At 34.1% G+C, this 13,467-nt stretch overlaps 1 protein-coding gene across 1 annotated transcript in view; it reads right to left on the bottom strand.

The window, feature by feature from the left end:
* The window catches only part of LOC148953057 (uncharacterized), a 50,210-nt gene extending 37,173 nt beyond the window's left edge, over positions 1-13,037 (bottom strand). Inside the window, exon 1 of the mRNA XM_089087854.1 lies at positions 12,954-13,037. The gene's annotated coding sequence lies outside the window, so the exon portion shown is untranslated. The remainder of the gene's footprint in view (positions 1-12,953) is intronic.
* Positions 13,038-13,467: the final 430 nt, after the last annotated feature.

The raw sequence follows: 13,467 nt of genomic DNA, 5'->3' as shown, positions 1-13,467 counted from the left end.
TATCTACAAAATCATATTATTGAGTTAGGAATAAAGTGAATACACCATTCGATGCCTTTTTTTATGCTGATTACGAATATAATAAGCATTTCTATCGGAAATGAATTTCAGGGTAAAATTCTACTTTAGTTACTTTTGGCTATCTTGGAAAGGGGTTTGGTTAGGAAAATGAAACCTTCAGGAATGGATGTACATGCTAAGGTTTGTCCCGGGAAGGTACTTTGAAGTACCTACCTCCACTTATCCCCCCCTCTATATACTGGTAAATTACTGCATATTACTAGTTGTTTTTAACTCATATTTCATCCTATATTACTTTCATAAATATAAATCACTGCTTACCTTACACAACTTCTGCTTTTAACCTTGTTCATTAAAATATTTTCCAAAATCCTATTTAAATCCTAAGCCATTTAATTTTCAACCCATGCTGACTTTCTTTATGGTATATGAAACCAGCTTTGTTGTGATGTCACACTTGCCTTATCAGAAATCCTTACCCTTAAGGGTAGCAGGCACATGCCAAACAACTCTGTTGATAAGACCATTTAAACTGTATTAATTAAGGAAAGGATTTGACAACAGAGACCAGTAAAAATAACCTAATCTTTTTTAGAGGACAAATTATGTCATGGGAAGATGTTTTTGAAATTCCCCTTCCACCCAAACTTAAAATTTTCTAAAATTCTACTCTAGAAGCTTTTAAAATATTTCTAAAGTACTAAAAGATAGAGTGCTAAAAACATCAGAATTGACTTCAGAGGACACAATATATCATGGGAAGAGGTTTTTGAAATCACCCTTCCCCCAAACTCAAAATTTTCTAAAATTATACTTTAGAATCTTTTTAAATATTTATAAATTACTAAAATAGAGAGTGCTAAAAAAATCAGCAGTTACTTCAGATGAAAAATTGTCTAACATGAATATGATGTTGCAATAACCCGGTCACCCACACTCACACATTTGAACCGTTCTAATGTTGTAGGGTTTATAATATTTTATATAGTTCTAAATAACTGCGACATAGATTACTACAGAACTCAAACTCCACATTAGAGGACAATTTATGTCATGGGAAGATGTTTTTGAAATCCCCCTTTCCCCCAAACTCAAAAATTTTCCAAAATTCTATTTTAGAAGCTTTTTAAATATTTCTAAAGCACTAATAGATAGAGTGCTAAAAACATCAAAATCGACTTCAGAGGACACGTTATATCACGGGAAGAGGTTTTTGAAATCACCCTTCACCCCAAACTCAAAATTTTCTAAAGTTCTAATTAAGAGTCTTTTAAAATATTTCTAAAGAATTAATAGATAAATTGCTAAAAAAATCAGAATGGACTTCAGAGGACACGTTATATCACGGGAAGAGATTTTTAAAATCCCCCATCTCCCCAAACTCAAAATTTTCTAAAATTATACTTTAGTAGCTTTTTAAATTTTTATAAAGCACTATGACATAGAGAGCTAAAAACATCAGAATCGGCTTCAGAGGACACGTTATATCACAGGAAGATTGTTTTAAAATCCCCCTTCCCCCCAAACTCAAAATTTTACAAAATTTTACTTTAGAAGATTTTTTACATATTTCTAAAGCGCTAAAAGAAACAGTGCTAAAAACATCAGAATCCACTTCAGAGGATATGTTATATCACTGGACGAGGATTTTAAAATCCCCTTCCCCCCAAACTCAAAATTTTCTAAAATTCTAGTTTAGGAGGTGTTTAAATATTTCTACAGCACTAATAAATACAGTACTAAAAACATCAGAATCGTCGTCAGAGGACACTTTATTTCACTGGTAGTTTATTCTGAAATCCTCCCGCCCCCCCCACTCACCTTTTTCAAAAATTCTAGTTCAGAAGCTTTTAAAATATTTTAAATATTTATATATCGCTTCAACTGACCGCGCTACAGAACTCAGAATAAACTTTAGAGGAAAAGTTATTTCATGGGAAGAGGTTTTTGAAATCCCCCGGCCCCCCAAACTCAAAATTTTCCAAAATTCTAGTTTAGAAGCTTTTTAAATATTTCTAAAGCACTAATAGATAGAGTGCTAAAAACATCAGAATCGACTTCAGAGGACACGTTATCTCACGTGAAGAGGTTTTTGAAATCCCCCGTCCCCCCAAACTCAAAATTTTCCAAAATTCTACTTTAGAAGCTTTTAAAATATTTCTAAAGTACTAAAAGATACAGTGCTAAAAACATCAGAATCGACTTCAGAGGGCACGTTATATCACGGGAAGAGGTTTTTAAAATCCCCCTTCCCCCCAAAAAAAAAATTTACAAAAATTCTAATTAAGGGGTTTTTTAAATATTTCTAAAGCACTAAGACATACAGTGCTAAAAACATCAGAATCGACTTCAGAGGACACGTTATATCACGGGAAGAGTTTTTTAAAATCCCCATTCCCCCCAACTCAAAATTTTAATATCGAAGAATTTTTCCATATTTATAAAGCGATAAAAGATAAAGTGCTAAAAACATCAGAATCGACTTAAGAAGACACGTTATATCACGGGACGAGGTTTTTGAAATCACCCTTCACCCCAAACTCAAAATTTTCTAAAATTCTACTTTAGAAGCTTTTAAAATATTTCTAAAGTATTAAAAGATACAGTGCTAAAAACATCAGAATCGACTTCAGAGGACACGCTATATCACAGGAAGAGGTTTTTAAAATCCCCCTTCTCCCCAAACTCAAAATTTTCTAAAATTCTACTTTATGATCTTTTTAAATATTTCTAAAGCCCTAAGACATAGAGTGCTCAAATCCTCAGAATCGACTTCAGAGGACACGTTATATCACGGGAAGAGGTTTTTAAAATCCCCCTTCCCCCAAACTCAAAATTTTCCAAAATTTTACTTTAGGACATTTTTTAAATATTTCTAAAGTTCTAATAGATACATTGCTAAAAACAACAGAATAGACTTCAGAGGACACGTTATATCACGAGAACAGCTTTTAAAAAACCACTTCCCCCTAAACTAAAAATTTTCAAAAATTCTACTTTAGTAACTTTTTAAATATTTCTAAAGCGCTAACACATCCAGTGCTAAAAACATCAGAATCGACTTCAGAGGACACTGTATATCATGGGAAGAGGATTTTAAAATCCTCTTTCCCCCAAAACTCAAAATTTTCAAAAATTCTACTTTAGAATCTTTTAAAATATTTCTAAAGCTCTAATAGATAGAGTACTAAAAACATCAGAATCAAGTTCAGAGGACACGTTATATCACGGGAAGAAGTTTTTAAAATCCTCCTTCCCCCCAAACTCAAAATTTTCAAAAATTCTACTTTAGGAGCTTTTTAAATATGTCTAAAGCTCTAAGACATAGAGCGCTACAAATATCAGAATCAACTGTAGAGGACAAATTATGTTATGGGAAGATGTTTTTAAAATCCCCCTTCCCCCCAAACTCAAAATTTTCAAAAATTCTCCTTTAGAAGTTTTTTAAATATTTCCATAGCACTAATAGATAGAGCGCTACAAATATCGGAATCGACTTCAGAGGACAAATTATGTTATGGGAAGATGTTTTTGAAATCCCCCTTCCCCCAAACTCAAAATTTTCCAAAATTTTGCTTTTGAAGTTTTTTTAAATATTTCTAAAGTGCTAAGACATAGAGTTCTACAAACATCAGAATCATCTGTAGAGGATAAATTATGTTATGGTAAGATGTTTGTGAAATCCCTCTTCCCCCCAAACTCAATATTTTCTAAAATTCTACTTTAGGAGCTTTTTAAATATTTCTAAAGTACTAAGACAAAGAGCGCTAAAAACATCAGAATCGACTTCAGAGGACACGTTATATCACGGGAAGAGGTTTTTAAAATCCCCCTTCCCCCCAAACTCAAAATTTTACAAATTTTTACTTTAGAAGCTTTTTTAAAAATTTATAAAGCGCTAAGACAGAGATCGCTACAACCATCAGAATCAACTTTAGAGGATATATTATTTTATGGGAAGATTTTTGTTAAATACCCATTCCCCCCAAACTCAAAATTTTAAAAAATTTTACTTTAGAAGCTTTTTAAATATTTTTAAAGAGCTAAGACATAGAGCGCTACAAACATCAGACTCAACTTTAGAGGACAATTTATGTTATGGGAAGATGTTTTTTATGTCATGGGAAGATGTTTTTGAAATACCCATTGAAATTTTGACAAAACAACATTTTACCTTAATTTTCAGTTATCAGTTTCTTTTTCTCTGGCTTTAGTTCTGAAAATGCAATTTCAGTTATTTGAGCAGAATTTTAAGCCATATCAATGTTTTATTTCCAAAATTTAGGAAATGTATTTGCATATATTTAAAACTTTATAAGTTGGGATTGAGTAAAGTTTTGAAGCTGAAAATAATTTTGTTGTACTTCATTTAAACAGAAGATCTATTTTGCAAGGTTCCGTTGCTATAACTCAAAAATTTTTAAAGGTTATTCAAAGTTTTAGAAATCCCCCTTACCATTCATCCCATTCCCCCTTCATACTCTTAAATCTGGTTGATAATTTGAAAAGCCTTATTTTCCACGGGGGTATTTTTTGGGGGGAGGGGGATTTTCCGTGAGGGTATTTCCCGTGGGGGGGGGATATTTTCTGCGGGGAGGTATTTTCCGGGGGGAATTTCCGGTCGGTATTCGCCAAGAACCACAAATTTGATGGTATGAGTTTTATTAAAATCTTTTACTTTTAGGGGTTGTTTCCCCCTTTTACAAAACTCAGACAAATTTGTTAGACCTGCAATTTATCAACCAGATTTTAGAGTATTATTCTAGGGCAACACGTTGCAACGAAATGGTCAGCTTAGATTAGTATAAGCAGGGACCCCGCGAGCAGGTTGCTGACCACCGCCCCCGCCGACCCCCGCCCCCCGCGATCAACTCTCCTTTCAGCTAACCTTTTCACCCTCGAAAGAAAATTTTTATGTAAGTTACAACAATTTTTAAATATTTTAAATCACGGATGTAAAAAATAAAAGCAAAAATTTTAATCATTATATGATTAAGCTATTTGAATATGTTTTATGTGGTTACCCAACTCAAAATGTTAAGGGGTTTCCAAAAAAAAATACTCAAAACGAATATAGATTATTTGGTACTTGTGCAATATAAATAACCCACCGCTATAGACTGTGAAAGGAAACCAGACAACCGGGTTTTTGTTAGACAAGTGTATCACAAAGCGTGAGTTCCTAGTGCATTTACAATATTTAAACTGTTGTTTTTTGGGTTTAGGGAGGGAAAAAGGTACCTGGGTTATGTTACGTATTTAATATCTGCTATGATTTACCCCCCCTCCACCCCCTAATGTGCAAATATATAGCCCAACTTTGTTTCTAAACTATTATATTTTCATCCTATTTTATTTTATTTCATTACCAGTAACCAAACTTAACTTCTTTCGTGTATAGTGGTGGGTTATTTATAATGCACAAGTACCGAATAATCTATAGTCAAATATTTACTTCTGCCCCCTCTTTCCCCCTCCCTATTTACACTCTAATAACGTCTCGTAGCTTCAAGAATGAAGATTGCTACACTAAACTATTTGGACCAAAACATTTGAATTGATTTATGAACAAATGGGGTTAGATACAGTATATTGACAAATTTTCTGTTACAATGTTTTAATCATTAATTAGTAAACAAGACCCATAAAAAACAAATTAGTTGGGGTTATGAAGCTCCAATATATGTTTCATAAAATTGTGAATTCTCAAGGAGATTGAATTTTTTTTTTTTAAATAGTGCTCTGCCAGATATCCTTCCATATGTTCTTCTCTTTTGCCATCTCTGGGTATATTGTCTTGAACGTCATGCCAATCTCTTTCGATGTTTTGTGTGTGAGCACCTGTTGCAGGGTCAACAAAATTTATGCTGTGGTTGACGCGTAAATGCTGATAGCCCTGGCTAGCCAGGCAATCGTAGGCCCTCCAACAGTCGCTGATAATTGTTGTCCCTGGCAGGATTCGGTTTTGGATAATTCCCAACAACGTGGCACTACTTCTATCCAGCACAGAAACCATGAATGAATTACCAGTTCCTCGCTCTATTCCACCAAATACCCATTTACCCTTGACAATCCGACCACTATTATTTTTACGCTTCCCAAATTGGGCTTTATCTATCTCAACAATGACTCCTTCTCCTCCCAAAGGAGCAAAGTTTGAATGACATATGTACATACAAACCTCTCTTCAGAACTGGCTCCAATCCACAAAGGTTTGTTTACAACAAGTAACATTGTTGATAATGAAATACGTCCTTTGAGGCGGTATTTGAAGCCAAATCATCAAAAAACGGAAATTTTCTAGCTCAGAAAGGTGTGAACGAGCCATCCATGTTTTGTCATATATCGATTTTGAAAAATTACACTTTACCTGAGAATATTCATGGCCACCTCGGATAGGTATAAGCCTAGACTTCTGGCAACGGAACGAATTTCTATATTTTACGCAAATCTGGCCACAAATATCGCAATTCCTGCTTCTCAACAACATGCCATGGTTATAATACAACTCTAAGACTGCCTCAACAGTAGGAAATTGAACACTATCACCACAGAAATTTATTTCACAAAAATTGCAAGACATATCTCAATAATTGTCATTTACAGACTGAAGCTGTAACTCGTAATATCTGTTGAAGCATTAATTAATTGTTTCATTGTTAAACGGCGGGAATAGTCGAACAAAGATAACAGTGAATTGGGTTATAAATATATTGGAAAGATAGGTCAACTTAGTATGCGTTTTTCCTGCATTTGAAATAGTCGCTTCTTAACAGATGTAAATATCCTAGTCGATTCTGATGTTTTTAGCACTCTATCTCTTAGTGCTTTATATATATTTAAAAATCTAATAAATTAGAATTTTTTAAAATTTTTAGTTTTGGGAGAAGGGGGATTTTAAAAACCTCTTCCCGTGATATAACGTGCCCTCTGAAGTCGATTCTGATGTTTTTAGCACTGTATGTTTTAATTCTTTAGAAATATTTTAAAAGCTTCTAAAGTAGAATTTTAGAAAATTTTGAGTTTGGGGGGAAGGGTGATTTCAAAAACCTCTTCCCGTGATATAACGTGTCCTCTGAAGTCGATTTTGATGTTTTTAGCACTCTATCTATTAGTGCTTTAGAAATATTTAAAAAGCTTCTAAAATAGAATTTTGGAAAATTTTGAGTTTGGGGGGAAGGGGGATTTCAAAAACATCTTCCCCTGACATAACTTGTCCTCTCAAGTTGATTCTGATGTCTGTAGCGCTCGATGTCGTAGATCTTTAGAAATATTTAAAATATTTTAAAAGCTTATAAATTAGAATTTTGAAAAATTTTGAGTTTGGGGGGAGGGGGGATTTCAAAAAAATCTTCCCGTGATGTAACGTGTCCTCTGAAGTCGATTCTGATATTTTTAGCACTCTATGTTTTAGCGCTTTAGAAATATTTAAAAATCTCCTAAAGTATAATTTTAGAAAATTTTTAGTTTGGGGGGAAGGGGATTTTAAAAGCCTCTTCCCGTGATATAACGTTTCCTCTGAAGTTGATTCTGATGTTTTGAGCACTGTTTCTTTTAGCTCTTTAAAAATATTTAAAAAAGCTTCGAAAGTAAAATTTTGGAAAATTTTGAGTTTGGGGGAATGTTTATTTTAAAAACATCGTCCCGTGATATAACGTGTCCTCTGAAGTCGATTCTGATGTTTTTAGCTCTATATGTATTAGTGCTTTAGAAAAATTTAAAAAGCTCCTAAAGTAGAATTTTAGAAAATTTTGTGTTTGGGGGGGAGGGTGATTTAAAAAACCTCTTCCCGTGATATAGCGTGCCCTCTGAAGTTGATTCTGATGTTTTTAGCACTCTATGTGTTATTACTTTATAAATTTTTAAAAAGCTACTTAAGTAGAATTTTAGAAAAATTTGAGTTTGTGGGGTAAGGGGATTTCAAAAACCTCGTCCAGTGATGTAACTTGTCCCCTGGAGTTTATTCTGACTTATTAATCACTCTATATATTAGTGAGTTATACGTTTTTTAAAATCTAATAAAGTATAATTTTGGAAAATTTTGAGTTTGGGGGGAAGGGGGATTTCAAAAACATCGTCCCATGACATAATTTGTCATCTAACGTTGAGTCTGATGTCTGTAGCGCTATATGTCGTATCTCTTTATAAATATTAAAAATATTTTAAAAGATTCCACACAAGAATATGTAAAAATTTTGAGTGTGTTGAGCGGGCGGAGTTCAAAAGCCTCTGCCCGTGAAATAAAGCGTCCTCTGTAGTTGATTCTGTTTTTTTTAGAACTGTATGCTTCAGTAATTAAGAAATGTTTTAAAAGCTTATAAAGTATAATTTTAGAAAATTTTGAGTTTGGCGAAGGGTGATTTCAAAAACCTTGTCCCGTGATATAATGTGTCCTCTGAAGTCAATTCTGATGTTTTTAGCACTCTATCTTTTAGTACTTTAGAAATATTTTAAAAGCTTCTAAAGTATAATTTTAGAAAATTTTAAGTTTGGATGGCAGGGGAATTTCAAAAACATCTTCCCATGACATAATTTGTCCTCTAAAAAGGATTGGGTTATTTTTACTGGTCTCTCTTGTCAGATCCTTTCCCTAATTAATACAGTTTAAATGGTCTTATCAACAGAGTTGTTTGGCATGTGCCTGCTACCCTTAAGGGTAAGGATTTCTGATAAGGCAAGTGTGACATCACAACAAAGCTGGTTTCATATACCATAAAGAAAGTCAGCATGGGTTGAAAATTAAATGGCTTAGGATTTAAATAGGATTTTGGAATATATTTTAATGAACAAGGTTAAAAGCAGAAGTTGTGTAAGGTAAGCAATGATTTATATTTATGATAGTAATATAGGATGAAATATGATTTAAAAACAACTAGTAATTTGCAGTAATTTACCATTATATAGAGGGGGGATGAGTGGAGGTAGGTACTTCAAAGTACCTTCCCGGGACAAACCTTAGCATGTACATCCATCCCTGAAAGTTTCATTTTCCTAACCAAACCCCTTTCCAAGATAGCCAAAAGTAACTAAAGTAGAAATTTACCAATTTCAGCCCCCCCCCTATATAGGCTATACCTAACCTAACCCAACCTAACCTAACCTAACCCTGAATTGGCATATATCGGGGGGGGGGGCTGAAACTCATTTACGATAGAAATGCTTATTATATTCGTAATAAGCATAAAAAAAGGCACCAAATGGTGTATTCACTTTTGTCCTAACTCAATAATATGATTTCGTAGATATTGACCCTTCAAAATACCTTCCTGGGACAAACTTAGTCTGTAGACTCATCCCTAAAAGTTTCCTTTTCCTAACCCAACTCTTTTCCAAGATAGGATAAACTAGCTAAACTACAATTTTACCTAGAATGCATCAAATAAATATATTCACTTTGATCCTAGCTTAATTATGTTGCAAACTGCAAATTTACCAAAAATATTAACCATAGACACACCTAAGGATCTACAACGTAGACGATTGAACAAATAAAAAGAATCCCAAATGATGTAAATTGATTAGCCTACAAGTTAACTCTTCTGATCAGCTTCAAACTCTAATTGATTAGGCCTAATGTAATAGGCTATATGGAGTTCTAAAAAAAGCTCCGTAGTGCTCTGATAATTTTATACACATTATATCCAAAAAAATAGCCTAGCTAAATATTTTTCAACTTTTGGTGAATTTGTTATGCCTACTGGATGTTTAGATTATCAATATATGAACCCTACAAATTTCAATTGTTGCCATCAAACACTATACAGTTTAATGTCGGGCGATATTTAATATCGATATTGATATATCGATATATCAGAGCAAATATCGATATCGAATATCAAAACGAAAATATCGATTTCGAAAACGATATTTGAACATATTTGACTATTTTCGGCCTTTTCTGCTACTGGTAAACGTCCTGCAGAAAAGATCCAACATAGAAATTTGTTTGGGAAACGGGCGAGAAGAAGAACAATGATGTATTTAATCCATTGACTCATACATGCTGATACACAGCATACTTACCTATATCCATAAGTTGGTATAGCCTGTTCTCGAACTCAAAATACGTTTAGTCAGGAGGACTTCCAAATGTTGCTGAGAACCTCCAAAAGTCCTTGGCTGTATTAATGCCTTCTAAGCTGATAGGCCTTGCTCATATAAAAGAGAGTTGGCTTTCTATGCTGAATCCAAATATATAGGATTCATTCAGTTTAGTGTTCCCATCAAAAGATACGAGCCTGAGAAAATTTGCGTGATTTTTGGGAAAGGGGAAAACCCCCCAAAAAAGTCAAAGAATCTTAAAGAAAACCGTACCATCAGATTCAGCATATCATAGAACCCTACTTGTAAAGATTTTAACCTCCCGTCAGCGTAAATGTAGAATTTTGTATTTTTTGTCAGAATAAAAATCACGGATGCATGTTTATTTATTCCTCTTTCTTTCGCCAGCGTGATCGCATCAATTCAAAGGCCCAAGAATGTTGGGAAAGTGCTCGTTCGAAAGAAAATAACAGTTCTAGTTCCCTTTTAAAGTGACCCGAGATATTGGAGAGCCAATAGCCCTCTCCCACACACTTTTTCCCTGAAAAGACCCGATCCCAATTTTGAGATATTCATTTTGTTCACCACAGTTAAAAGATCGAAAAAATGTTCCTCCGGAGATAACCTGACTCCCCGCAACCTGAGGAAAGGGCTTTAAGTTATGAATTTGCCTGTTGTTTACGTATAGTATTTTTTATTTGTAAGTAAACAGGCCTTTTTAGGGGAGGGGGGATTTTCTGGGGGGGGATTTTCCACAGGTAGAATTTCCCATGGGCAGGGAAGTTTCTGGGGCTGAACTAACAAGGGGGAATTTTACACCGGAGAACTTGTCATAACTCCTATACGAAATTCGTCATAATGTTTCTCTGCCGATTCAATTTTTGATGTAGAGATGTTCCGAGGAAATTGTCATGATCCCCCCATGGTGCCCGGGGGAAGGGCTATAAGTTATGAATTTTGTCTGTTGTTTACATATAGTTTCTGTTATTTGTAAGTAAACAGACGTTTTTAGGGAGGGAAATTTTGCGCAAGGGGATTTTCCATGGGCAGGGAAGTTTCCGAAGATGAACTTATAAGGAGAAATATTACACGGGAGAATCTGCCAGAACTCTTATATCAAATTTATTTTACTTTCTCTTTGCCGATTCAATTGAACATCTAGAGATGTTTTGGGGATATTATCCGGGGTAAATTTTCAGAGAGGTTAAAATTGCCTGGGAGATTTTTTTGTGGGAGGAACGGAGTTCCCACGGAGGAAATTTTCCATGGGAAAGTTTTCAGTGGGAGCAATTCTTCGTGGTGGAATTTTTCGCAGGAGATATTCTCCAAGTGAAAATTTTTCGCGGGAGAAATTCTTCATCAGAGGATTTTCAGTGGAAGAAACTTTCCATTCGGAGGGTGGGATTTCAATGAAAAATTATCTGCTGAAGGAGTTTTCCGGCATGATTTGAAAAAGATCAAAAATTAAATGAAAGACAAGTCTTTTTTTTTAATGAAAATAGGCGTAAGAGAAATTTCTAGGCGAAATTGTCCACAAGAAAATATCTGGGGGGAATTTTCAGCAAGGACAGATTTGTAGTGATGATTTCCTGGTATTAATGAAAACAAGCAAAAATTAAATAAATTTTTTTTTTCAACGGAAACTAGGGAGACATATTGAAACTTGAAACAAAAAGAAATCCTACCGTATGCGAGGGAAGTTACCCCCTCCTTTAAAGAGTTCCAATTATTTAAATTCAACTCTTGAAATACAAGGGCTATTTAATTAGAATAAGAAGCTTGTTTTAAAAATACTATAAAAAACGTATATGAAGGGTATCCCTCTCATATACGGAATAATTTCTGTTCGTTTTAAGTTTTAATGGTGAACCTTACTTTCAGTTGAAAAACCTGTTTCCTTTTTTTTAGTTAATCACTGAAAGGTAGAACAAATGCTCAGGGAAAAAAAATTGACATGTTGCTGAGTTTGAATAGCCAGAAGTAGTCAGTAGGTCATCTTTCTTTACCCTGAGCCCGAGTAATTTCAAGTCTAGATTTCTATGATATTCACTCTTGTAATCGAATTTTGTTTTTATTGCTTGATTTTCTATTATTCAAATTTTGAAAAAATAGTGCAAAATACACTTTTATTATAATTGTTGGTACTTTTCTATCAGCCTGTACACATTCGAGAATTTGGATCTACAGGTACGGGGTAGAAACAACCGCTATGCTTGGGAAATAGATAGGATATAATAATAATAATATAATAATATATATTGAATCTATAATATGCGTACCATTCAGAATCAGGGATAGCAAATGCGGATAAAGACTCATCGCTTTTAGAGGACAGAAAACGCTAAAGGAGAGAACGATTAATTTTGGCCCGTGTAGATTCGATATAAATCATCTTTTTGCATATGTAAAAAAAAATCATCATATAAAATCATCAATCATATATATAATTTGGGCTGTATATTTGCACACTAGGGGGTGGGTGGGGTGGGGGTTAAGTATAGCGGGGCTGCATGCAATAAGTAACCTAACCTAAATAAACCAAAATACCAACTTAAATATTTATTTAAACATAGCTACAATGTAGCTTTCCATTGAATCGAAGCTAATTGTCTCCGTATACAAACAGCAATAAACCGGTTGTTGTATGATTTTATAGATTCAGATTCTCGAGTGTGTAGTGGCTAACAGATAAGTACCCAATTTTTTTAACTTTGCAAAGACAAGAGTTAATCTGAATAAAAACTGATCAGAAATATCAAAATCGATATATCGATTATCGAATATCGAAAGTAAAAATATCGATATTTCGATACATCGTTTGATCAAATTATCGCCCAACGCTACATACAGTTTAAAGTTTATGCCGAAAGTTCATGCAAACGGTTACAAACATAGGTTTATAAACAGTGCCAGTTTTGGTTAAACCACACCTTTAACCAGTCTCTTGTTTCACGCAAAAATAGTTTTCATGACAACTGGGTTTGTCATTAGCCGCGTTCGTTTTCGCCGTTTGTCGTTCTTAGTCCTTAAAAGATGTTTTTAGTTTTACTCTTATATTGCGTTTTATTTTGCCGTTCTAATAATCTTCTTTTAAATGAAAAAACGGCTTATAAGATGTTTACTTATCCAAATAAGATTTCAAACCAAAGATGGAACTTTAATCAACCAGCACAAAAAAATGGAAAATATACCTGTGAATTTAGCAAAACAAGCAATAGAGTTACTAGAGGAAAGTAACTCTGACAATGAGCTCCTTCTGGAAGCTGTGGCATAAGATGTTTTTATATCAGGAAGCTCACAGATATGTTTCGTACTTGCTAATGGTAACTTAGAGATAGGAAAAGTAAGTCTGGACGCATTTTGTTCCCTTGTCCATTGATTTGCCGGGAGGTAGGGGTGCAGCTA

This window comes from Artemia sp. Qi Xiang Cuo, chromosome 4 (genome assembly GCF_049724085.1).
Source record: "Artemia sp. Qi Xiang Cuo chromosome 4, ASM4972408v1, whole genome shotgun sequence".
Lineage (NCBI taxonomy): Eukaryota > Metazoa > Arthropoda > Branchiopoda > Anostraca > Artemiidae > Artemia > Artemia sp. Qi Xiang Cuo.
The sequence above is the reverse complement of the archived record's forward strand: the minus strand, read 5'-3'. Positions and strand labels throughout refer to the sequence as shown.